This window comes from Pogona vitticeps, chromosome 11 (genome assembly GCF_051106095.1).
Source record: "Pogona vitticeps strain Pit_001003342236 chromosome 11, PviZW2.1, whole genome shotgun sequence".
Classification (NCBI taxonomy): Eukaryota; Metazoa; Chordata; class Lepidosauria; order Squamata; family Agamidae; genus Pogona; species Pogona vitticeps.
Window position 1 is genome coordinate 13,914,994 of NC_135793.1, and position 27,402 is coordinate 13,942,395.

Here is a 27,402-nt window from a genome sequence, read left to right on the forward strand (position 1 = left end):
CATAGCCTACTTCGTTTATCAGTCTGTATTACTCCTGGAATATATTTCTTTGTCTTGCTAAAGAAGGCTGGCAGATGCCTTATATACTGAAAGAAGCTATTTCTTAGCTTTAGAAATTGTTTCTACTCCTTCTGCTGGTTTCCCACTACAAATGCTATATGCATCTTCTGTCAGCTTTCCTGGGAAACTGTCATCCTTAGGTTTAAAGTGAAAAGTATTGAGCACATGAGCATTTACTAGCAAGAATAAAATGAGTTTATTTATCAAAGCCCACGTCCTTGGTGAAGGGCTTACATCCTGCATCTCTCATAAACACAGTTGCTGTTACGTAGGATGATAAATATACATTTAGTGCTCATGTTTCTTTCTCCCCATTTAATTGCCTAGCTCTTGGCTGTGTATAATCCTCTTCTATTTCAGAAGTGTGCAAAATGTTTATTGTAATAGCACATAATGGAAGACATGATATCTCTAAACACAAAAATGATGTACTGCTTGATCATTGCAAGCTAACTTCCCCAACAGGAAAGAGTGTAACTATATCTCCCTTGAACTATATTATTGCCGCACAGCCATGCAATAATAGATATCATGCAACAGCCCAATTTAACATTCCATACGGCAACTCAAAATATAAGGGTGCCCCAAACAAAAAATTATAACTTTGAAATTAGACTTCAGATCAGCATCAAATCTGGCATAGATATAGCAGACAATCTACACTTGTTCATACATCTGGGGACATATGGGCAAATTGTTTTCAAGTTATGATTTTAAAAAAAAACTAGCTGTTTTACATCCCTCTATGCAAACACTGGTGACCTGTCTGCAGATTTAAAACAGATCAAATACACTGAAAAGTACAAACTTGCTCAACTTGCAAGAGAATGGTCAGTCCCAGCCCCCCTTTTTTATCTCAAAGGAATCCTGGCTTCTGTGGCTCTAATACTGAGCCATTTGAGAGGCAACAACCTTCTGAGTTTCTGGCTTTCCTATCAGAATGAATATTCTATAAGTAAACATTCTTGCAAGTTTGGGTTGGGGGATGGAGATCTGAACATTTTTTATTCCTCCTAGCCAAACAAATATTGAAAGAAGTTTCTATTGTAATTAAGTTATGGTTGTATTTTAACTGTTTTTGACTATTGCAATGTGCTCTGGTATAGAGTGCAATAATAATAATAATAATAATAATAATAATAATAATAATAATAATAATAATAATAATAATAATAATAATAATAATAATAATAATAATAATAATAATAATAAACAATTGTTATTATTGTTGTTGTTGCTGCTCTTCTTCTTCTTCTTCTTCTTCTTCTTCTTCTTATTATTATTATTATTATTATTATTATTATTATTATTATTTCTGCTGTAAAATATTTTAAAAGATATTTTAAAACATAGAATAAATATTCAGAAGCTCACTCATTTAAGTTGTGAAATTACGGTTGTGCCTTGCACTGTTTTTTGCCTTGTGGCTGAAAATGATCTACCTTAATGTTAGCAGACTTTGAGTGCCTATTCCACCCATCTTGTCACTATACCATTGTTCAATAATTAAGAACAAAACTCCAAAGATGCTATGTGCCATCAAGTCATTTCTGATATGTGGTGACAATGGGCCTATCTGGGATGTAATAAATGCAAGGTGGATTGGACTACAAAGAGTCTGTTGAGCAATGATGTGCCATTTGGTGTGCTCCTGCCTTCTCCACAGCAAACAACCCTTTGTAGTCCTATCAGCTCTGCACTTTTCCTGATCGTCTGTGAAGGAACAGGGAAAGTGAGTCCCGTCGTTCCATGCTACACATCCATTCAAAGCTATGTTTACCACTGTACTTGCAAGTAAGGAGACTACAGCAGCTGCAGCCAAGGACAGCTACAGTAAGATAAGACAACACTGGGGTGAAGATTGAGAACAGAGAAAAGATGTAACTTTCCCTTTTCCCCACCATTGTAGCTCTGCTGGAGCTACAATGCCTTCTGAGGTGGAGCCCATGGAGTCAATGTAGTTCTTTTCCTATCTTTTCTCTCAGATCTCATTCAGGGGGCTGGGATGACTTTTCTTTTTGTTTGTTTGTTCGTTAAGACAGGAAGTGGCATATTGAAATGGTACTGCATCAACCTAGCATGGTTTTAGAATTTCACTGTGTAGGTTACGGAAATATTAAAAATAAAAGGAGATGAAAATAGACCAAGGGATTTCTCCACCTTCCCTTTCATTGCCCCAACCCACCAAATACATCATAGGGTTGTCGTCTCAGTTAACATCACCCCCAGTGTCATTTTGAAAAAAGTACCCATCTGCAAAGGCTAAACAGAGCTATTTTGCATCTCAATCAATTGTGCCAAATAGATGGCCTCTTCAGTGTGGGCCAAGTCTTAAAGAGGAAGGATGGATTGTTCCAAGTAGAAACACAAGTGGATGGGGTGTTGTCTTTCATGTTAAAGAGTGCCATTAGGGTTTTATGTACAGTACCTACATGGCCGTGTGCATAGGCTCTGTATGAATTACTGACTTCCAAAACATCCTATTGTTTTTTAATTATTACTATTATTATTTAAATTCAACATACAAAAACAAAAACAGAAAGAACAAGAAGAAAAAAGAATAAAAAAACTAAACTGGCTCCTCTGCTAAACTAAATCTTGCCCCCTTTGGAGTCAGAGACTCCAGCCTCGTTAACCCTCCACTCTCCCCGGTTTGGTTTCCAGTGTGTACTGAATAGATGTACATATATAATAAAATTTGTCCTACGCTCCTGTCTTTCTCTGGGCCCAAGAGTATATTAGTTCCCAGCTTTGTTTTACGTAGTCTCTTGGTTGTTCCCGTAGTGCTTCGGATAGTGTGTCCAGTTCTGCTATGTCCCATAGCTTCTTTAATAATTCTTCTCTCGTTGGAGTTTCTTCGCTTTTCCATTTTTGGGCCCAGAGTAATCTAGCTGCTCTGAGTATATACATTAGACAATGCTTCATTTTTTATCATAAATTCTAATTTCTGCTGGATAATTTCTTTCACTATTTCCCACACCTGTGTCCAATAATTTTTGACTTTTTCGCATGTCCACCACATATGAAAATAAGTTCTTGCAATTCTTTGCACTTCCAACATATATTGCTGTTACCCTCTGACATTTTTGCTAGTCTTACAGGTGTATAGTGCCATCTATAAAACATTTTGAGGATATTTTCTCTAAGATTTGCTGGTTTGATCATCTTACTTTCTTTCCACATCCTAGTCCAATAATCAAGACCTATGTTATATCCAAAAAATTTTGCCCATTTTACCATTGTCTCTTTCACCCTCTCATCCTCTAAATCATATTCTAATAAGTATGCATAAATTTTTTAATTATTTTTTCATTAGTATATATCCACAGTCTATCCACCTGTACTTTGCCCTCAAAGAAACCCACAGTCCTATCTTTTTTATATCTTGATTCTAATTTAACCATTGACCACCAATCAACAGCTACACCCAATTTTTCAAGCTCTTGTTTGTCCTTTATCTTCTGTCAAGATTTTTCTGAATTTCTTTCTGTATTGCTAAATAATTTTCTTTCATTAAATTGCTTGGTTTTTTGGTGATGACCACTCCCAAGTATTTAATTTTTTCACCGCCTCAAAGTTGGAGTTCCGTGTTAATTTTTCAACATCTTCTTTCTTTATGTTTTTTGTCATAAATTTTGTTTTTTGGTAATTTACTTTAAATCCGGCTACCTGTCTGAATTCTTCTATGACTTTCAATAACCCTTCAAGATTATCCAAAGGATTTTCTAGTATTATCGCTAAGTTGTCCACATATGCTTGTAACTTAAATTCTTTTCCCCTGATTTTAAGTCCTTTAATTGCCTCGTTGTTTCTAATCTGTCTGTTGAGTATTTCCAATACTAAAACGAATAAGAAGAGTGATAGTGGGCATCCCCGTCTTGTTCCTTGTTCAATCAGTATATTTTCAGTTAAGTTACCATTGACTTTTATCTTGGCTACTTGCTTAGTATATATTGCCTTAATTGTTTGTAAATATGTTCCTTCAAAGCCCATTCTCTTCAGTAATGACAGCATAAACTCCCAATTTACATTATCAAAGGGCTTTTCTGTTGGAAATCCATCTGGGCCAGGAGATTTGCTGCTTTTTTTTGTTTCTTCCATGCTTCTCCAATCTCTTATATTGTAATTGATTTGTTCAATTTCTCCAGTTGTTGATGAGTCAGCCTCCATTCTAGTATATCATTCCAATAATTTTTGTCTCTCTCCTTCTCCTTCTCTTTTCTTATATAGTTTGGTGAAGAATCCATGAATTTCTTTTTCAATCTCCTTTTGTTTATATGTTTCCTTTCCTTGCTTATCAAATATTGCCATGATCATCGTTTTCTCTCTCTCCCTTTTTTATTCTGTAGGCTAACCATCTTCCCAGTTTATTTGCATTTTCAAAGAATTTGTGCCGTGCAAATTTGATTTTCTTCTCCATCTCTTCCTGTTCTAGTAAATTAATTTTATGCTGTAAAATGTTTATTTAATTAAGTAATCCCTTTTTTGTTGGTGCCTTCTTTAGCTCTGCTTCCTCTTTTTAAAGAAATGCTATTAGGGTTTGATATTGTTTATTCCTTTCCTTTTTTCTTTGTATATTAAATTCTATTGCGTATCCTCGAAAATATGCTTTGGCAGCATCCCATACCACTGTCATACCTGTGTCATGAGTTTTATTGATTTGGAAAAAAAAATCATCTCATTTTTAATTTTATTCAAGAAGGTCTTTTCTCTCAGCAGTTGCGTGTTGAGTCTCCAAAAGCCGCTCCTTGTCCTCTGTCCTAATGTCATCAATATTGGATTATGGTCTGCATAAGTATTTGTTAAAATTCAATGTCCTCTGCTTGATGTATAGCTTCTGCTGATATCCAACAATTATCTATTCTTGACCATGATTTATGTCTGTTTGAGTAGTTTCTTCTGATTGGATTTCTGAGTCTCCATAGGTCAATTAGGTTTAATTCTTCTGCCATTTCAAGGAAAACCTTAAGTATCATATTCCTCATATTTTTCCTCCCATTTTCAGTTTCCTTGGATGTGTCCTTTGTCAATTATTGCACTGAAATCTCCCATAATACATATTTTTGTTCTGACCTTTGTAATAATTGCTTCTTCAATTGGGAATAAAATTTACCTTGGGCTTCATTCGGTGCATATATGTTAGCCAATAAGATTTTTTCTCTCCTTCCTTCCTTAGAGATCTCTACTATTAGTAGTCTCCCATCCTCGGCGGTGAACACTAATTCTGGTTCTAACTCTTTTTTGATGTACAGAGCCACTCTTTTTTTCTTTTGTTTGATTGAGTCCATAAAGACTTTACCCAATTTTGGGTTTTCTAACAGTTTTTTAATCTTTGGATCTCCTGAATGAATATGATATCTACCTTGGGTTTAAGGAGTTTGGTGAATATTTTTCTTCTTTTTTGGGGTGAGTTAAGCCCTTTAACATTCACTAAGAGAAGTTTGACTTGTTTAGACATCGTGCTGATCTTTACTACCTTTTTTATCTCTCTGTTTCTTTCCCTTGATTTTCCTTCCTGGAGATGATTTCCTTTGACTTCCGTCTCCTCTTGCTTCTTGTTTCTCCTCCTCCTCTTCTTCCTCTTCTGATTCTTCACTCGAGAATTGTAAATCTTCTTCTGATAAATTCAATTCATGTTTCATTTCCCTCATGAAGTTTCTGGATTTCATTTTAGTACTGAGATTAAATCTCCTGGATTGGAAATTCAGAAGCAGCCCTTCCGGGATTCTCCACTAGAATGATATTCTCCTATCTAGTAATATCTTAGTTAGAAGGGAGCATTCTTGTCTCTTCTTTTGCATACTCCAAAGCACCTGTTTGAGTATGTTGATTTTAGGTGCTCTAATTGTAAGCTCTTTTTCTCTTTTTACTTTAAGCAGCTTTTCTTTTACTGTTCTCCTTAAAAATTTTATATGTACCTCTTTCAGTAGATTGTTGCCCACTCGAAAAATTCTTTCACAGCTTGAATAAATTCCTGCCGGTCTATCCCTGTTTGCTTGGTCAGTTCTTCAGATATTAAAGTCAACAAGTCCTCATCTGTCTCCCCTTCTAGTTGAACCACATTCTGAATTCGTAGAAAATAAGAGGCTTTTTCCATCTCTAAGGTTGCTAGACATGCTTGCATCTCATCTCTTTCAGCTTTCATCTCTTGTATCTCTTCTTCTACCTTCGCCAATCTGTACTGCATCTTCTCTACCTTCTCACAGAAGGCATCTATTTTCTTATTAGTGCTTTCTGCATTTGCTTTAGCTTCCAGTCTAAATTCCTGAATCTGCTCTGACAATTGCTTGACAATATTTGTTTACATTTCCTGCATTGCATTTTTAAAGTGGTCTTGATTAATTAGTTTATGTACATTTGTGCTTTGGCTGGGGGAGTTGTCTCTTTTAGTGGCCCTGGTATTCATCTTGATATTTCAACTACTTCCCTGTTTATAAGCTTGCTGCTTTTCTCCCCCCAGAATATTCCCAGTTTATAATTCCCCTTTATCAGCATAAACCGGTATATAATTGCTCACAGATTGACAAGACCTAATTTGAAAGCAAACAAACAAAAAAAACAGGAATTTTAGCATATATTCCATGACAGACCACTAGATGTCCTCAGCATCTTAAGCTAGTCTGAAGCTTCTTTTCTTCTGTTCCCTTGCCAATCAAACGTAGCAAGTCTGAAAAGTTGTCTGTTGAGGTACACTTTATATTCCACTAAATGTCCTGTGAGTCTTGCAAGACTTGCGCACTGTCAAGAGTTAGCCTACTCAAGGAGGAAGAAAAAGGATATGCCTACTCTTCATCCTAAATTTGCCTGGTAACAGCACCAAAAACCAATTTTAGGACCTTGAATTGCATTCCCATAAAGAAGAAGCCATAAAAAAGATGATCTGTAACAAACCTTTGAGTCTATTTGTTGAAGTACACTCTGTATTCCACTAGATGTCCTGAGAGTCTTGCTGGTTTCCCACTCGTTATCGAGAATTAGTTTACTCTAGGTAAGAGAAAGAAGAAACACCCACTCTTCATCCTAAACTTGGCTGGTAGTAACACCAAAAACCAAATTAGGACCTTGAATTGTATTCCCATAAAAGATGACCATGTGTTCTTGGGGGGGGGGGAAGCTACCAGAAACACTCTGCTGATTCCTTACAGCTGAGATCTAGTCTCTGACAGGCTTTATATTACCTTCTTTTTGCTCTCCGGGTTGAGCTAGAAAGTGAAAGTCCTTCTCATAAAGCTGCATTGGCATATCATGGCTCCTCCTCACTAAATATTATACAGCCAGTCATCACTTTTATTAACCCCACCAAATTCTTGAGCACAGCTTCCTCCTTTATGCATATAACTGGGGGGGGGGCTGGAATAAGTAAAACAGTTTTGCTTCTTGATACGTTATAATTCCATTCAGGTTAAAAAGTTAAGGGAAAGTTTAGAAAGCTGTTCAGCCCACCTCTCCCCCTCTCCTGGTTAGGTCCTTGCTTAGCAGCTCAAAGCGATCTCTCCTCTCCTTTGTTATTTCAATCTCTTAATTCCTCCAGGCATAAGGGGGAAACAAAGCCTCCCCGTTAAGTCCCCTGGGTGTCTGGCTTCCTGATTGTTGTGGATTGTCGCTTATAGCTGCTTATTCCCTTTCTCTTTTGGCATAGGTACAGCACTGTGGAAGCGTGCTGAGGATTAAAAGAGCAGTGGATCTTCTGTGCTTTGCTATTTCCAAGTCAAATAAGTTCCTCACTGAATACACATCTGGAACATTAAGTTTTATCAGTTACTCACTTTCCTCTGAGGAGCTCCGACTGCCAGAGGCTAAAGTCTCGAAGTCCATTCCCCAGAGCCATGCAGCCAAAACGCCATTGAAAGATGGCACCGGCAGGATCTGAGGGAGAGATTTCCTGAGGGGGGAAGTTACTTGCTATCGGCAGGTCTGAGGGAGAGATTTCCCGAGGGGGGGGAAGTTGCTTGCTATCCCTTCTCTCGGCTTTCAGCCCCTCCACGACTTGGGAGAAGCTTTTCCTAGCTCCCCCTGCCCTCAAAGAGGTTTGGGGGAGTCATGATCCCACAGCAGCAACAGGTTACTGGGAGCCCCAGATTTCCTGCTGCCATGTTGCTCCAGGCTCCGCCCCTCTCCAAAACATCCTATTGTTAACAGCTCTGCTCAGATATTCCAAACCAACAGCCTCTTCTCTTAAGTTGCTCTATCTCTTCCTACTGTCAATCCTTCCTAGCAATATTGTCTTCTCCAATAAGTTCTGCATGGATCTCGCAAACTAATAGCTGTGGTTCATTCTCTTGAATCAACCAACCTCTTGTTAGGCCTTCCTCTTCCTCATGTTGTCCATTCTTGTCATTTATGTGTTTCCATTATACATGCATGGTAGAATAGGCTCAGTTGAGTCATTTTTGCTTGAGCAAAAATTCACTGTTGACTTGATCGTGCTTTGATCGTTGACTTGATCGTTGACTTTTCTGCTTTTCTGGCTCTTTTTCATATCTGTCCAAGTCTCCTCCAACAGCATGTTTCAAATGAGTTGATTTTTGTCCCTGTCTTTCATTCATTTCTTTCACATAGTATGGATGACTTTGACCTTGGTTTACACTTACACTCTTTGTGAACTCCAGCCTCTTCCTTTTTTATTTCTAAAGGCAAAGACACTGCTCACAACGTATCCATAGAACGTTTGATCTGATATAGCACTTATTCTTCAGCTTACCTAACTCACAGTAAGGGTTTGCAAACTGGAATATAGCTTTCTAGTCTGCATTCTGTGGTGCAGGCATACATTAGTTTACCTGACAGGTTGAAGAGTTTATATATGTTTCTCCATTGTACATGCTGTATCTACTAACACCTTTGCTTCACCATTTCATTCAGCCCCTCAAAATATTTTGGCACAGAAGAACTACAGCCACACCCTAGCTGTTCTCACTTCTCTCTTCTCTCAGTAATCATAGTACATATCACATGCTCATCTTCTGGAATCCTCTAGAACTGGGTAATTCTATATGATGGGAATTTATGTTGGAATTTCTGGGTAGCATGTGTATATTTAAACTCCCATTTTAAAAATCCAGGAAATGCAGTTCTTTTAAAAAAAAAAACCTCTGGTTTATGAATGTGGGATACTATGCTTTTACATCCATGATTCAAAAATCCAGGAAATAGCCTGATACCCTCTTGTGCTCTCTACCATTCACAAAGTGACACCACAGAATTGAAAATCCCAAAAGCTGACTCCTTTTTTATCAGTTAACCACTTCTCACCCAAAAGTAAAGTAATTGTCAAGATCTTTTCCGACAAGTAAAAATGGTAGTGAGCATGGTATCCTGTAGACTATCTTAACTGTTGCCACTGGTGTTGTCAAAAGTCAGGCTGCCTCTTTCCTATGTAAAGCTTGGCATCCTTTTTCCTGCTGGTAATGTGGGCATGATTGGCTGTCCCATTGAGAGCATCTGGATCAATCTAGTTGGGGCAAACAAAAAAACCTGGTGGAGTCTACTACCAACCACCCAATCAAAGAGAGGAAGTGGATGAAACTTTTAAAAAACAAATTGCAGGGTTTTCAAAGAGATAAGATGTAGTAGTGATGGGAGATTTCAATTGTTGAGATATATGTTGGGAGACAAATTCTGCCAAGTATGGCCCTTCCAAGAAATTCCTGGCTTGTGTGGCTGATAATTTTCTCCTACAAAAAGTGGAGAAAGAAACTAGAGGATTTGTGATCCGTGACTTGATTCTGATCAACAGAGATGACTTGGTGGGGGAAATGGCAGTAAGGGGAACTCTAGGCGAGAGTGACCATGTCCTTCTAGAATTCTTGATTTCAAAGGAAACAAAAGCAGAGTGTAGCCACACACTTCTGCTGGATTTTTTAAAAGCCAATTTTAATAGTCTCAGAATAAGGATAAGTAAGGTCCCATGGCAGGGGATCCTAAGAAGAAAAGGAGCCCAAGAAGAGTGGGAGCTTCTAAAAAAAGGAAATTCTGAAGGCACAACTACAAACAATTCCAACAAGAAAAAAAGGGGAGAGGTGGCAAAAAGGGCCAGTGTGGGTTCACGAAAAGCACAGGGAGGACCAAAAATCCAAATATATATATGTGTACAGGAAATGGAAAGAAGGCCAGGGCACCAAGGAAGAGTACAGACAACTAGCAAGGAAATGCAGGGGTGGCATTAGGACAGCAAAAGCTGAGAATCACCTGAGGTTAGCTAGAGACACTAAAAGCAATAAAAAATAATTCTTCAGGTATGTGATTAGCAAAAGACAAACAAAAGACATAGTGGCACAGCTCTGCAGTGGAGATGTAAAAATGATAACAGAAGACAAAGAACCACTCTCCATTATTTTCTTTAAATCATGGGAAATGGGTGAGGTGCCACTGTTGGAGGAGGGCTACTGTTGTTCCTTTCTTCAAAAAGGGCAAAAAAGAGGAACCTTGGATCTACAGACCAGTCAGCCTGACATCAAACCGAGGCAAAATTCTGGAGTAGATCGTAAAGCGGCCATTGTGCAAACACCTAGAAAACAATGCAGTAATAAGTAGAAGCCAACACGGATTTGTCAAGAACAAATCCTGCCAAACTAATTTGATCTAATTTTTTGATCAGGTCACCTCTTTGATAGACAGAGGGAATGCTGTAGATGTACTATATCTTGACTTCAGCAAAGCTTTTGACAAAGTATGAGCAAATCCTTCTGAACGTTAGCCTCATTTCTGTATCTCATTCGGGCATTCCTGCCATACTTCAGAGCTGCTAATGGTTCATGATTGGATCTGAAATTGGTTTCAGACTCTACAAAAAGTTTCTCAGCTGGATGTTTTCTTGGATTTTGGAGTATCATTGAATATGTCACACAATTGTCCCAGTATTTGTTTCCAGAGTTTCTACACAGTGCTGGTTATATGCAATTTGCTTTTCCCTTTGTGTTTCTTATATAAGCAACATGTTTTAATGCAATAATCAAACTTGGTGCATGGGCAAACCTTTTATTGTTTGCCCATTCTTTACTGATGAATCTGAAGAGCTATGTTTAGTGATGAAACATTGCAGAAAAAGAGAAGCTCAGTGCAGGCCTATTCATTGCATAAGTAGCCCATCACTTCTGCCCATATACTTGATCCTAGCTCTAGATCAGAAGGCAGTTTGCTGAATTCTAAACAGTCATTACTACTGGCAGGCCAATCTTCCTCTGCAGTGGCGATATCTCTTTTAAATGAATAGAGAACATGTAGGAGGCAATGGTCTACAGGCTGTTTGTGCAAGCAGGAAAGGAGAAAAGTACAGTGGTCAACCAAAGTGAAATAAGTAAGTGGTAAACATTGTTGATTGAAAAACAACGACAACAATGATTCCCAGGTAATAAGTTATGGTGCACTAGGATGTTATAGATATCTTGCTTCAGTAATCAGCCGATGTCTCCTGCAGGACCATAATTAGAACTGAGAGACCTCTATAATTTACCATTTTCTTTCTTAGTAAATGATCAAGTCCTTGGTGTGTCATCAATTAGCTATAATTAGCTATGCTAACTCAGGCACACCTTAAAGAAATACTAATAGGCTCCTGTCCAGTACATATTATTAAAATATGTGGAAACTAATGTTTTCATCAATACTTACAGCAAATTTGCAAAGGAAAAAACAAACAAGCCTCAAGCAAAACTAAAATTGATGTAAGGTTGACCAGTCCTAGTTTCTGCGTGACTAATGGATTGTCTTTATGAGCATGAAGCTACTTTGGGCTATAAAATATTGCTTGCAGCACTTTGCTGATGTACTAAGTTAAAACAGGGTGTCCTTTAAAATTGTTTTATTTTACTTCTTAAAACGTAACTGTCAGGCTCAGCAAATTCCCATCTTTATATAAGAGATTTTTTAAAAGGCTGAGTAAATACTGGTGTATGCCATAACTACTCTGAGATAAGTTAAATTTGGCCAGGAGAAATGCTGAATATTGCATTAGGTGAACCAAAAATATTGTACTTAGGAGCAACTAGTTACTTATTGAAAGCTTGCCCAAAGGAGGGAATTGTCAAATAGCAAAAAGAGCTGCATCCACAGACCAGAGTGAGTCTTTGGTTAGTTACTGACCCATTACTGTTTTACACATCATTATTGATAACAAAGAGACATCATTGTTAGTACAACATCTGAAGTCGAACTTTCATCTTGTCAGTTCTTCGACATTTTTATATTTTTGTACTTATTGGTTACATAGAGATCCCACATTTCTTCATTTTAGGCAGTAGCTCCATGAAATCTCAAATTCAGGCAGAGGCCTGACCTAGACTTGATTATCATCAGAGGAATGCAGTATCATTTTCTTTCATATGAATCAACTTGCTGGCATGAATCAACTTGCTGGCATCAGGACCCATGACTGACTTTTGTCCTTTTGAATAATTTTCTTTGGCACTCCAGTGGGTGTTGAACAGCAAGGTTTGGCAGACACCATTTGAATGTTAGGCAATCATCTAGGGCTACACTAAACTACAGTCATTGGGGGAAATTAATATGATAGCCTCCAGACTTACTTGCCAGCAATAGGTTCAGTCCCAAAGTTTGCAGGAGGCTGAATATGTTTCGTTAGTAAGAAGGAAATAGTGTATCTGTTGGACACTGATGCCAACTAATGCCAGATTCATTTTGTTGTTGGCTCCTTTGAAAGTTTTATTATTTTAAGAACTAAGTCTAGATATCTCCTCTGTCTTCTCCTGGAGGGGTTCAAAAGAGAAATGTGTGAAGGAAGTCAATGTTATCAGTGCCTTTGCTAGTACCAGTCTAGGTACTTGAAGGGTCATCATAAGTCATGGCAGATAAAGGACAGTCTAGAAAACCTAAGGAGGTTCATTTTCATGAATGGGTACAACACATTATTAGATAACCACCAGAGGTAAAGACAGAGTGTATGTAATTCCAGTTCTTCAGAACAAGGCAGAAGGCATGGAAATATTACAAAAGGACCTAAACATCTGTCAGCTGTGGTTAGCTTTATAAGATGTCTCTTTGATCATTATCTCAAGTAATTATTTTGCACAAAATGTGGCATGAGGGAATCACATGATAGATGTTGTGGCACTGCACTATATCAGGACCCCCGTATCTGTGGGGCATTGGTTCCAAACTCCACCATGGATCTTGAAAACTGGATAATAGCAAATGCCTCCATTCCCGTTGTCTCCACTCTCATGAGAGGTGGTCTGGGCCAGACCTACATCCTTGCAGCTACCTCCCACAATGGGCGAAGGGGCCAATCCACCAGAGGTGGGAATGGGTAGGGGTGAGAGCTCTGCTACCCTTGTGAGGTGTTGTGGCCTGGAAGCAGCCCTGAGGCAGTATCAGAGGAGGGAACATGCCTTCTTGCCAGCAACTAAAGGCCCATGTTAGTGGGCTGGAAATGGAACCTGGGGAGGAGGAGTTACCTGTATGAGAGAGAAGGGTGCCCCATGCCCTGGACTGGGAAGGAAAGGACAGGGCATGTCCAGCCCTCCACCCTTCTACCTACCACTTATAGCAGGTGAAGGGGCTGAGCCACCAGGAGTGAATATGGGAAGAGGCAAGAACTGCCCTTTCTGGTGAGGTGCTGTGAGTTCAAAATGGTTATGAAGTAGAGGCAGCAGAGGAGGGATGCTGCCCACCTGCCCACAACTGAGGGCCCAGGTGAACGGCATCTGGATGTAGAACCTGGGGAGGAGGATGAGCTGTGCTTGAGGGAAAGGTGCCTCATGCCCAGGATTGGAGAGGAAAGGGAAGTGCTGAGCCAGACCCACAGCCCTTCTTTCTTAACTCTATCCACTACATCTGTATGCTGAATATTTTTCAGCATACAGATGTATTGGATAGAGCTAAGTGTCACGTTCCCGGGAGTTACGACAAGCCAGAGTCCGATAATCAGTCCAAGGTCAGCAATACCAAAAGTTCAAAGCCAGAGTTCCAAACAAACTTACAGAGTGCAGAGCGAAAGGCAAAGTCCAGGTCCAGATACACTGTCAGAGTCCAGGGTACAAAGCACGTAGTCCAAAGCCAAGGTCCGAAGTCCGATGCAACACAGATCCAGGGTCAAGGTCCAGGGTACAGGGTACAGGAACAGGAGACGTGGATGCCAAACAGGTTTTCAACACCTTGCTTCCACGAAGTTTCCTGCTTTGCTGAGCTCATTTTATCCTAAAGCAGCTCCCTGAGCTGTTGGAACGCTCTCCATTCTGCTAGTACTCAGGGCTAGGTGAGCACAGATCCCTGTGGAAAGCTTTAGAGCGATCCTCTGCTCTTCTTTCCCTGAGTCTTTTCCGAAGCCTGCCCCGAAGCCTGTCTGCTGTGGAGGGAGAATCTGGAGGCTGCTCAGCTGTTTCTAATCTCTCCACATTCTCCTCAGCCACAGTTAACCCTTCTGGCTTCAGATCTTCGGGTGCACTCATGACACTAAGAAAGAATGATTGGAAATATGGTCAATTAATGAAGGAGGTGGGAGTAAAATAGGAGTGTTATTGGACACCATGAAAGAAGTTATGAGAGGAATTGCTATAAGAAAATTGTGTAGAATTAAAAAATTGAGAAAAGAAAATAAAAAATAGAAGACTCATTAAAATATTTAGAAAGTAAATACTTTATAGATAGAGATAATAAAAATTATTAGAGATTCAAGCTAAAAGGAAGGAATTAGAAAGCATAGTTAGAAAAGGTCCAGAGGGATTTGATATATGCAAAGAGGAATTTTTTGAATATAGTAATAAAAATTCAAAGCTTTTAGCTAGAATAGCTCAGACTAAAATATCTTTTATTGTATTTAATTATATTTAATTGTTGTAAGCTGCCCAGAGACCCTTAGTTAGAGTGGACGGCATATAAGATAATAAATAAATAAATAAATAAATAAATAAATAAATAAATAAATAAATAAATAAATAAATAAATAAATAAATAAATAAATAAATAAATAAATAAATTATATTAAAGAAAATTTTAAGAGTAAACTATTAGAGAATGATAAAAGAGAATTAGAAAAAGAGATAAAGGATGAAGAGATTATAGAGATTATTAATAAACCAAAAAATGGTAAAACTCCAGGGTTTGATGTAATGGGATCAGAATGTTATAAAGCTTTTAAGTCAATACTGATCCCCAAGTTAGAAGTACTTTATAATGATATATTGGAAGGAGAGAAAATACCAGACTCTTGGAAACATTCATTAACAACTCTTATCCCAAAACTCAATAAAGATTAAACAGACCCAAGTTCGTATAGACCTATTTCATTATTAAACCAAGATGCAAAGATATTCACTGCAATACTGGCGAATAGAATGAACAGGTTTATTACAAAATATATTAAAGAGGATCAGACTGGGTTTTTTAAAGGGAAGACTGTAGCAGAATCCAAAAGATGACATCATTCCTGCCAGTCAATCAGAGGATAGAGCAGGAGGGGCGGAACTAACAGGACAGTTAGACAATTGGAAGAGACAGTTAGAATCAGATAGGGATAGAGAGAGTCAGGGACCAGAAGCAATTGAGAGAGTGTTAGGGTTTAGGAATAGATTAGAGGGGTTAGGAAAGAAAATTGAACCATTTACATCATATTGAACAAGCAAGAATGAACACATAAACATAACATGAGAAATACTAGTGATTGAATACATGATCTAATATATACACACGCCTGAAACAGTTATATATTGATTTTCCTTTTTATTTGTTCATTAATAAAAAAAATTTGATCAAAACCCCTGATTCCCAAGTTATATGAGCAGCTCCTGTGTGGGGGACTTGAATTGGTATTAAGATAATACCTGGTGGCAGTGGAAAAGGGCAAGTTTACCTTTGTGGAACCCAAAGAAATAAGGGGCACAAAGGGGGATCGCCATAAAGACAAATGGAAAATTTAACTAGGAGGGGTTTGAATATTATATACAATATAGAGAAAGATAAATTCAAGGCATTCAATTGTGTAGAATAGCTAACATTAAAGATTCTTTTAAAGAGTTGGGGTTTTGGAAATAAATTTAGGGGATAATAGATCATTTATATGTGGAGAATACTTCTGCAGTAATAGTTAATGATGACAGAACAGATAGCTCTAGACCGAGTGTCACGTTCCCGGGGGGTTACAACAGCAGAGTCCAATAAGCCAGTCCTATATCAGAAATTCAGAGTATGCAGAGCCGATATCCAAATACCAAAACCAACTCACACAACATAGTCCAGGGTCAGAGTCCAAAGCCAAGGTCCAGAGAACAAGGTTCAAGGTTGTCAAAAGCATGTATTCAAGTCAGAGGTTTGACTTGTTACTTCCATGGACTTTCAACTGAGAGCTGTTTATATAGTAAAAACAGTCCTTGAACTGCTGGAAGCCTTTTCATCCTGTCAGAACTCAGGGCTAGTTCAGTGGTTCTTTACCTTTGTTACTCAGATGCTTTTGAACTGCAGCTCCCATAAACCCCAGCCATCACAGCTAGTGGTGAAGGCTTCTGGGAGTTGCAGTCCAAAACCCCTGAGTAACCCAAGGTTAAGAACCAGTGGGCTAGTTGATTGGATGTTTCTGCGGGCAGCCTTCAAGCGATCCTCTGACCTTTTCGTCATAAGTCTTCCCCGAAGCCTGGCCCTCAGCCTGTCTACTGGGGGAGGAGAATCTGGAGGCGATTCAGCTGTTTGTATTTCTAATTGCTCAGCATTCTCCTCAGCTACAGTTAACCCTTCAGGTTCTGGATCTTTGGCTGCACTCATGACACCGAGGCACTAGACAAGGTTTCCCTCTTACTCCAGTTCTGTTTTGTTTGATTATTGAAATGTTAGCAAATGTAATAAGGAATGACGATCTAAATGAAGGTATGGGTGAAAATAATAAAATAAAGTCTAATTTGTTTGCTGATGACTCCCTATTGACAATGAAAAATCTGTTGGGAAGTATAGATAGAATTAAAACTCTTTTGGAAAAATAACTGGATTATGCATAAATTGGTAACAATCAGAAATAATGTTATTTAATCATAATAAATTAGAACAGGAAAGGTTTGCTGATAAATATTACTTTAAGATATGTAAATCAGTTAAATATTTAGGTATAAACTTAGTAAAAGACATTCAAAAAATAAAGAAAGATAATTATAATAAATTTAAAGAAGAAATTTAAAAGGAATTACAGGAATAAAATAATTCAAAACTTTCTTGGTTTGGAAGGATTGGGCTTCCAAATTTTTACCAAAAATATATATATATATATTTTTTTTTAGAATGCTACCAATACAGTTAGCAGAGTATGATTTTAAATTTTGGCAAGGAATGATTAACAACTATTGTAATGAAGGGAAGAGAGCCAGAATAAATAAAAAGTATTGGTATAAAACAACAAAAAAGGTGGTATAGGTTTACCAAATATAAAGAATTATTATTTGACCAATCAGTTAAGGTTTATTGGAGAAATTATATATAACCCAGAAAGGTTAATTTGGTGGAAAATGGAATCATCAGAATTACAGGAAAATATTGATAAATGCCTATTTGGTATGGTCAAGAAATATTAAAATAAGTGAAATTAATGATCCATTTTTAAAGACAATGTTAAACACATTGTATAAATATAGAAAGAATTTATGTCCATTTAACTCTCCACTAGGATTATTGACTAAAATAGAGAATTTTCCTGTCAATTTGAAATTATATGTGGAATTATTTAAAGAAAAAAAGCGATTGGATTAAAAGACTGGTTGTATAAAATGAGATTGAAAGATCAAATGAAATAAATCATTCAGAATAAGAATATTTAATGGTTGAATTGCATGCAATTAGAAAGATGGACTAATGAATGGGTAAAGAAATGTAACAAATAAAATCCTGAATTCTACTAAGAAACCTGTAATGTATCATGTTAATAGTTTGAAATTGTGTAGAGAAAGATCTGCAATGGTTTTTTCAATGTCATGTTGCATGTTTTCAACCTGAAAATGAACCTGTTGATATGTTAACTGAATTGGAGAATGCAGGTACTTGGTCTGATAACATTGTCTTAACAGGTACCACAGATCAGAAAGAAAAGCTTTTCCAAATTCTAGAGAAATACCAAGAGGTTTTCTCAGACCAACCTGGTTACACTAATTTGATCAGTCACAAGATCAATACAGAGGCTAACCCACCATTACGGTCGAGCCCATACCGAGCAATTGGTAATCATGCTATCCAGATTGAAGAAGAGATACAAAAGATGTTATCTTTGGGGGTGATTGAAGAATCATTTTCCCCGTGGGCTTCGCCCGTGGTCCTGGTCCCTAAAAAGAACGCTCTAGGCGAAATTCTTGATGAAGTGAGATTTTGTGTTGATTACAGAAAGTTAAACAGTGTTACAGTTTCAGATCCATACCCATTACCCAGAATGGATGACTTAATTGAGCGCCTTTCACAGGCCAAGTTTATCAGCATAATCGATCTAAAAATGCTTATTGGCAACTCGATTTAGCCAAAGAATCTCGAGAGAAGACTGCTTTTATCACTCATGTGGGAACTTTTCGTTTCAGATGTTTACCATTTGGTTTAAAGAATGCAGGTGCTTCATTCCAGAGAATGATAGACAAACTTTTACATGGTTTACCTTTTGCCAGTGCTTATCTTGATGATGTTGCAATTTTCAGTTCTGATTTTGATTCTCACATGTCTCACATTGAAACTGTTTTGTCCAGAATTCATCAAGCAGGCCTGACAGTTAAAGCAAGCAAATGTCAGTGGATGCAAGGAAAGGTCATGTACTTAGGTCATTTGATTGGACAAGGAGAAATGCAACCTCTGCAAGCTAAAGTACAAGTTATTAGTGATTGGCCTATTCCAAAAACTAAGAAACAGGTACGTTCGTTCTTAGGTTTGATTGGCTACTACAGAAAATTCATTCCTGATTTTAGTCATTTGGCTACACCGTTGACTGACCTAACTAAGAAAAGACAGCCTGTCAAGGTGAAGTGGACACCAGAATGTCAAAGTGCTTTTGATGCCTTAAAGGCCAAAGCTATGGATGCACCTATTCTGAAATCACCTGATTTTTACAAACCATTCATTTTACAGACTGATGCCTCAGAATTGGGCCTTGGTGCTGTGTTGCTACAGCAAGGGGAAGATGGGAACCTTTATCCTATCTCATACTTCTCCAGAAAACTCTTAGAACATGAAAGACATTACGCAGTACCGGAAAAGGAGGCACTTTCTGTTATCTGGATGCTAAATCTTTTAAGACCTTACTTATGGGGGCATAAATTTACTCTCCAAACAGATCACAGAGCCTTGGTTTGGTTGCAGAAGATGAAATCTCACAACCAAAAATTGCTGAGATGGAGTCTAGCTTTGCAAGACTTTGATTTTGAAGTGCAGCATATTCCTGGAAGACTAAATGTTGTGGCAGATGGTCTTTCTCAAATGTACTGTAAAGATTCAGATAACTGATCATTAAGAAAATGCGTTCTGACATTACATTGTTACTCTGAATTAATGTTTTGTTACTAACCAACTTGTTTCTTTTCTGTATTTTCAACAGAGTATGTGCTTAACCATATCAGCAAATGAATACACTGATATTAGTATATTTCTTACCTTGATGCTTTGCTAGACAAGTGCAATTTTACATGTATTCGTATTAATCATTAGCAGTTACCTTTCATAACCAATAATTTAAGTAGTTATCAAAATAAGAACTTTAATCATTCTAGATTTTGTTAATCCTAGGGGTGACATGTGATAAACTTGGGTTATGAAAGTTAGTAAGTGATTTACTGATGGGACATGAAGTTACAAAGTTAGCCTAAAAGAATCCATTTTGTTTTCTGTGTATGCTGGAGAGTGGAAAATTCCAAAGACAGTTCCTCTTTACAACTCTGCTTTACTGAGATGGTCAGGCTGACCTCTTATCACGTTACCTGGGTAACTGAAGCCTCGTCGGCCAGCGAAAGACATAACATTCCAGTGGTTCTCAGGAGTAGAAGGAGGGGGAAGAGAATCAGCACGAGGGAGAGTAAGATGGACGACAATGGAAAGGACACAGGAGAGTCCTTACTTTGAAATGGACATTGTAACAGGACTTTTCCTATTGAACTGTTGGGTTTTTGGATTTTCCAGAAGTTTGGTATGTTGTTGTTTTCATCATGGACAATGGGATTTGTAGTTTTGCTTTAAAATGTAGATATTTGCTTAAGATGGAGGGAAGGTTCACGTTTCCCTTATTCTATTATTTAGAAGTTTGTTATTTTCGTTTCTTATAGAGGAGTCCAGCCTCTTGTCAATTGAATGGGGTTGGAAATATGTAAATATGCCTTGCTTTGCCTAAACTTTATTCCTTTCAGAACTTTATTTTTCTAATAAAACAAAATATGCTTAATGTCTGGAAGTTGGCTTCTTGGATAGAACATAAGCTACAATAATTAATTGGCTTACTTAAATTGATGTACTTTATAAGGTCACGTATACTTAACGCTGCCATTTGGGTCCAACATATTCCTGAGTGCTAGGAGAATTAGAATCCCTAGAACTCATGTGTGTGCCTTGGTTCTCAATGAAATAGGGTCAGACTTGGTGCAAGAATGATTTAGTTGCCCTAAGGTAAAATTAGTGGACCCTGTTTTGCCTGGTAAAGGAGCTAATCATTCCGAATCCTCTCTGTCCCGTGGCTGAGCAGTTTCTTAGGAGACTGGCTTTGCTCACAGACAATTTGTATTTTGGTTTATGTATTTTATGTTTATGTTATAGTTTAAAAAAGAATGTGAGATGGCAATAGCTGAACAGGTGAAAGCCTCCAAGAAGAGGAAGCCCAACTGGTGGACACAGGAGAAGGCAAACTTGTATAAACTAGTCACAGAGAACAATGAAATAGTCCTTAAGGCAAGGGCTGGGCCAGTGGCAAACAAAAGAAAGAAAAGGTGTTTTGATGAAATTGCCCAAAAGGTCACTGAGCTTGGATTCTATCCTTGCTCACAGACTGCCACACATAATAGATGGAACAAAACATATTCAAAACTGAGAAAACAAGCCAGGAAATACATCTGTATTTTCCTGGTGTGTGCTAATTGCTTTCCTTTGTATTTGTACTACTTGGGCTCAGGTGGAACATGGGTGACTGGAAAAGGCCTGGATGTTGCAGAATGCAATGGTTTCTTTCCCAGAGGCTGCCACCACTCTCAGCAGGAGTTTGCAGGCACTAATGGAGCAGATACTGCACATGGCAGGTTGGGGGGGGGCTTTAAGAAACTGTATGAACATGTGGATTTGCTCCTGCATGTGGATTTGAGGGCTGAGATGGCATCAGGGCATGCAGAGATGGCCTAGCTCCTTCATGATGTGCTGTGCTCAGTGGGCACAGCATTTGTAGTGGCTCCTGGCTCTACAGCTTCATAGGGTGCAGAGAAAGGTGAAGAGGTTGTTGAAACCAGGAGCTAGTCTCTGGAATAGCTAGTCAAAGTTTGAACGCCAGTAACCTTGACATGAGAGAGAGTTCAAATGGTTGCTGTTTTATTTAGCTAAATAAAAAGGCAGTGACAGAAGGGATAGGGTTACAAAGGAATCCAAACTTTTATCGAACTGGAAATCAGAGAAGGGATAGAATTTTACAACCGGGTGTATAGAAAGCAATTATGGAAATACATGGTTACATTGTTGTATTGTTCTGACAGGAAAGCAAGTTATTATCTTGCAAAGAGGTTACAAGGTTGGGTGAAAAGGAGACTTCCAAGATGAAAAGGAAATAATGCTTGTATAGGAAAAAAAGTATTGTGCAGTGATTGTCCGGGTTGCTGAGTTCAATTCGCATAAGCTTGGTCCTGGTAGTTGCCTGAGGGAAGAGAGTCGAAACCCAGCCATTCTTACTCCTTTACAGAAACTCTTTGAGGGAACGAAAAACATGTACACATATATGTATAGCTGGCTGTGTTTCATCTTTCCAAACTGTATTCTGTGTGATCTGATCCTTTTTCAATTGTATTAAAGGTGTGTTCTTCTTGCATGTTTCAGGTAGTGCTTTTGTATACAAGGCCCCTTCAAGGTCACCCAGCTGGCAGCCATCAGAATGAAGCTTTGGGGATCTCCCCAGATTGTTCACTTGCTTCACCTCCAAGAGGTGCTACTGCTGCTGGATGGGTGGATCCTGGTTGGCATGGTGTCCTCCCTCCCTTCCTTCCATGGTTTAAGAAGAATAATGGGGTGTATATGCAACTTCCCTTCTTAGCCAACTGAGTCCTCCTCCTGCCATGTAGGACAATTGCATGAAGGTTTTCCACACTTGCTCCCCACCTCCACCAGTTGCTCACCATGTGATCTGCATTTTTCATCTAGCCTTCACATGGCAGCTCCTTTCCCTTTTCCTTTTGGGCAGGTAGCATTGGCGATGTACATATTCTTTTAAAAGTCTGGGGATGGGTAGGTTTTCAGTGGGGTGCTGTATTTGGCACCCTGATTTTTCTTTTCTGGGGTTTCATGTACATTTCTGTCTGCTGATCAATAAACAAAATTCTTTTTTGGCTGCCTCTCAGACTGCGGTGTGTGTGCGTTTAAATATGAGACAGATACAGACAGACAGATGTTTTGAGAGCACTCTGACTGCACCAAGTGCACGAACAGGGAATTAGCCTTCTAGGTACTGAGGACAAACTGGTGTTGTAGTGGGTTTCATGACAGCTGCAGAAAGGACTTGCATTTGGGAGAAAATAATACACTGTACCTTTAACTGGCCTCTCAATTGTGCAGATGTGTTTGCCTGCTTTATTGGATGCAGACTCTCATTGGCTAGCTGCTCTGCTGGGTGGAGTTTAGGGCTGTGCTGGGAGGCGGAGCTTGATTGCAGTGAAGCCAGCAGCTCCCAGGAACAGCTCCAGGGAAAAGTTGGAACAGTGTGGTCTGGGGTCCCTCTAGAAAGGGGGGACCAAAGGGGAGGCCAAGAGAGGTGGTGAGCCCAGATGGTAGAAGATTTGGCAGCAACTTCAGAGGGACTTTCTTCCCTCTGAAAATTCACCCGAGCACAGATAGGAGAGGGGAGGCCATTTTATGGCAGAAAGCTGTGAGAAACTCCACCCCCAAATTCCTGAGGATAGGAGAACAAAAATACAGCCAAAAATACACAATAACAAAGTAAGTCTTTGATTTATGAATAACCTCATTAAGATGTAAAAGAAATAAAAGTGAAAATATTTGACCAAAGGAAGAGAGAGGAAGTGGCGAGCCGTGCCTGCCAGCCTGCTTCTTCAAAGCGAACTGACTCTTAAACAGCAAGTTTATAATTAGCAGGCAGGCTCAAGGTCAGTGAGATAGACAGTGAGATGGAAAAATTTTGTGTTTCTGGAAAAAATCCCAGAGGAAATACTACTCAACAGGCTTCAAGGGACTGAAATCTTATGAATGCTGTCTAGTCTGGATTTTTCTCCCTAGTTTGAGTGAGACATAAAAAATAAATATCATGTCTTTGGAGCAGGAGGAATAAGCTTTTGGGAATAAAAAACAGCCGATGAATCATCAGTGTGACGACATAGATGGAAGAGCTGGAGAAGCCAGGACTAGAGTCGAATGGGACTTTGATAATAGAAATGTGTTTGGTTTTAGAAGGAAGAATAAATCTTTGGGAGCAACGGACAGTGAATCATCAGCTCATCAGCGAGAGGAACTTAACAGAATAAATAGACTGAGGACCTAAGAAAATCAGGACTGGAATTACTGAAGGACTATGACAGTATCTTTTGGAGAGACTGGCTCCATGTGTTTGCTGTTTAGTCTGGACTTTCTCTTGGTTGGACTGTGTGGATTTTGATAATATTGCTATAATATCTGGGCAAGGAGGGGAGGACATACTTAGGGGAGGTGTATGATGATGGGTTTGGTTTGTTGATAAAATAGGGGAATCAAAAAAATTATTTATACAAACCATATGTATTGGAAAGATGGAAATGACTTCCGAAAATTTTAAATATCAACGGTTGGGAATTTTGCCAGATAAAGAATAGCTGGTTACTATGCAAATGACAATAATAACAGGCTGATATTTAGAGGATAACCAAACTCTCTCTCTCTCTCTCTGTGTGTGTGTGTGTGTGTCTCCCTCGCTGGGTGTTTAGGCAGGCCTTCCCCCCTTCCAGTTAACTCCTAATTATTCTTTCTTTCTTATTCCGTTACAATATACCCTGTTTCTTGCCATCTTTGGGGGGAAAATTATTTCTTTTCATTTATGCAAATTATGTTATGTTATGTTATGTGTTATGTTATATGCCTAATTGTTTTTATAGTGTGTGTTGTAAGCCGCCTAGAGTGGTCACAATCGACCAGATAGGCGGGGTATAAATGAAATAAATAAAATAAATAAATATCCTTAAAACCCTTTCCCCATCCCTTACACTTCCTTTTACCTTTTGTATTCCCTACCCTATTCCTAGTACTTAAAAAATAAAGTATTTAAATAGGAAAAAAAGGGCTGTGCTGGCTGCCTGCTCCTGACTGGGAGGTTGTCAGCACAGTATCCATGGTGATTGTGCCTGGCTTATGGTTTTTAATTTGTTTTCCCTGTGCTATTTTCTCCTTAGGGCCTGAAGTCCCTCCCCTCTTGAGCTGGGCAGAGTTTGGATACAACATAGCCTCAACCTGGTTCTGCCAGCCTAAAACCTGCCTGGCTAGTTAGGACACTGCCCTTAGAAGGACACCTTCAGCACCTCATGTTTCCTGAAGAAATAGAACATCAAAGGATTCAAGGTACATTCTTAATGAATTGTCTAATCTTTTGTTGGACCAACCAGAACAATTTCAAGAGAAACATTTCAGTGCTCTCTATTGTCAGAAAGATCCACAATGATCCACCAGAGTATCTTCAGTGATTTGATCAACTGAAGGATCCAAATGCACTGCACCATTTGAGTTAACAGCTATTTGCTGAGCAACAGTTTCATATTGATAAACACTAGATCTAATGTTACGTTCAAAGTTTATGTATCTTTTTTCTGATAGATACATAAGTAGTAGAGATTGAGTTCTTCAAAGTAGTGAGACTGAATTAAAACACTTTCAGTATTGTTTGATTCTACTGAGATACCTTATAGTTTTGTAGGTTACAACTTTCTGGAGAGTTCTTTTTGAGATTAATCACAACTTCCTTTGTACGTAGCATTTGCTTCTGTAGAATTCTGGGGCATCCTTAGAAATGTTGGTTAAAGTACTGAGGTGTTTTCTTTGTCAGAACTAGTACTGATCCTGTTGGCTGGTAGGTCTTGGAATGAATGTATTTTCTTAGACATTGGGGATGTTATCATTTTCCCTGTTCAATGAGGGGACCAAGAGTCTCAGCTGCAGTGCTCACCTCTAAACTTAAGTTCTTCATGTCTTCCAATTCAGTAGAGAGGTTTGAACAGTCATCCAGAATATTGGTTCCTAAGAGGCTAATAAGTTGTTTTGACAAAGCTCAGTCTTTTAGCACATTAAACACCAATGGTAGATGTGCTATTCATTCATCATCATCCTGAGATAATGTTGATGTTTTGGTAAAGCAAACTGGAAGTACTGAGGTCAGAAGGTGTTTTGCCAGCATTGGTTGCAATCAAAGGCAGATGTTTCGATCAACAAAAAACTCTATTTGCTAATGTACAAAAATGATAGAAACCTTTCCATTTTTAGTAACATGGAATGCATTGTTGACAGTTTGAAAATCAGGACAACTCCTTAATGGTGAACTTGGTATTTTCTTCTTCCTGAAAATCAATAAACATAATATCTGAGCATAGTAGCTGACTCAGTGAGTACCGAACAGTTCTATTTGTCCATCATCCTTGATTTATCTGATTATTAGCAACATGCAGCACTGTTTGGTTGGTCTCCAGACAAGGGCATATACCCCTAAATTCATTTTAGGTGACACTGTCATGGAAACCCTATTTTATGATCATGAATTTGCAATTACAGTACCAAATAGCTCTGCTCAACTGGGACATAATTCTTTATTGACACCCTTTCTCCAGGGTAGTTAAAAGTAGACAACATAATAACATTCAGTCTAAGCACAACAAAACATTTACCCATAGCCTGTTTGACTAATGTTACGGAAAGCTGGGAATTGAATAGTTTGTACCGGTGACAGTTTAATGGTATTTGTTGGACTGAATATCTGCCTGATAAAATGTTGAATGAGTTAGCATAAAGAAAACTGATGAGTGACACTCCCCAAACTCCAAATTTGATTTGGAATGGGCTTCTTTTAAACTAGAGATGTTTAAATGTGATATAGAAGTGTGATATATCATCAAAGACTGAATTTCTGAGTGAACTAAAATCTATATCCTGATTCCAGATGAACAGAGGATATGGAAGCATGCTGTTATGAAAGTTACTTAAGACAATTCCTTCTCACCTGAATAACAGTTTGGGGTTTTTTTTGCACAAAAACATGGCGTCTACGAATATAGTATTTGACAGCACTGATGGGGTTTCTATGACTAGCATTATTGCCTGGGGTAGAATACACAGTACCAGCCAGCTTAGAGAAGAAATACTTTAAAGTGTTGAATTTGCCTAGGGGAAAATGTGCATTTACCATTTTTGTTTTGCAGATTTGACAGTTTGGTTATCTAACTTGCAGTGAGTTAATGTTGTGATATTTGTAGGCATAAGCAGTCATATGATCTGAGATATTGTCTGTTGTAATATACACATGATGCAGTCACAAATGTACATAGAGAGCTATCACTGTATTATATGATTCCTATTAATAGTTCTAATGGCCAATTTTTCCCAGAATCGGCAACTGGCAACAAAAAGCTGAAGTAAATTTGAAGACCAAATGATAAATGTCAGGGGTACAAACAGAACCATGACAAGAATTGTATACTCTTCTACTGCTTTTTAATCAGTAGAATGAGACCATCCTTGTAGAAACAGATGCTAAGTCAAATGTCAATTTGATGATTATCAAGGGGGATGAGGTTTTCATGAGTCTCCGTTCTGGGAGTTCTGATACCCAAATATATGCCTCACCTGCAAGAAAAGCCTCAAATAGAAGGCTCTGAGGCTTGGTTAGGCTTAACTCCATCCACACTTCCTCTTCTGGCCATAGTAATGTTTGGGAGTTTTGTTCTAGACTGGAAGATAGGCGGAGCTAGCCTTGAGTAAGCCTCAAATCCTTCCACATGAGGCTGTTGTCCCATGTCAGTAACTTTGGTGTCTGTGAATTAGATTAAAATAGTCATAGAGAGAGATTTGCATCGCTATTTATTTCATTTACATATGCACTTTCTCATGAGAGTCTCCTCATTCTAGAATGGCTGCTTTAAAAAAAAAAAGTCAAGAGTTATATTGCCTACATGCACTGTCGAAAAATAATCACAGAAATGTCTCACTCTCTCAGACTTCCTGTCATGTGACCAGTTGTGC

General features: G+C 38.5%; 1 protein-coding gene across 3 annotated transcripts in view; it reads left to right on the forward strand.

Annotated features, from left to right (window-relative positions):
• Positions 1-27,402, forward strand: part of LOC140702313 (uncharacterized) — a 470,248-nt gene that overhangs the window by 238,069 nt on the left and 204,777 nt on the right. For all 3 annotated transcript variants that reach the window (XR_013538729.1, XR_013538731.1, XR_013538730.1), the window contains one exon: positions 24,573-24,738. The gene's annotated coding sequence lies outside the window, so the exon portion shown is untranslated. The remainder of the gene's footprint in view (positions 1-24,572; positions 24,739-27,402) is intronic.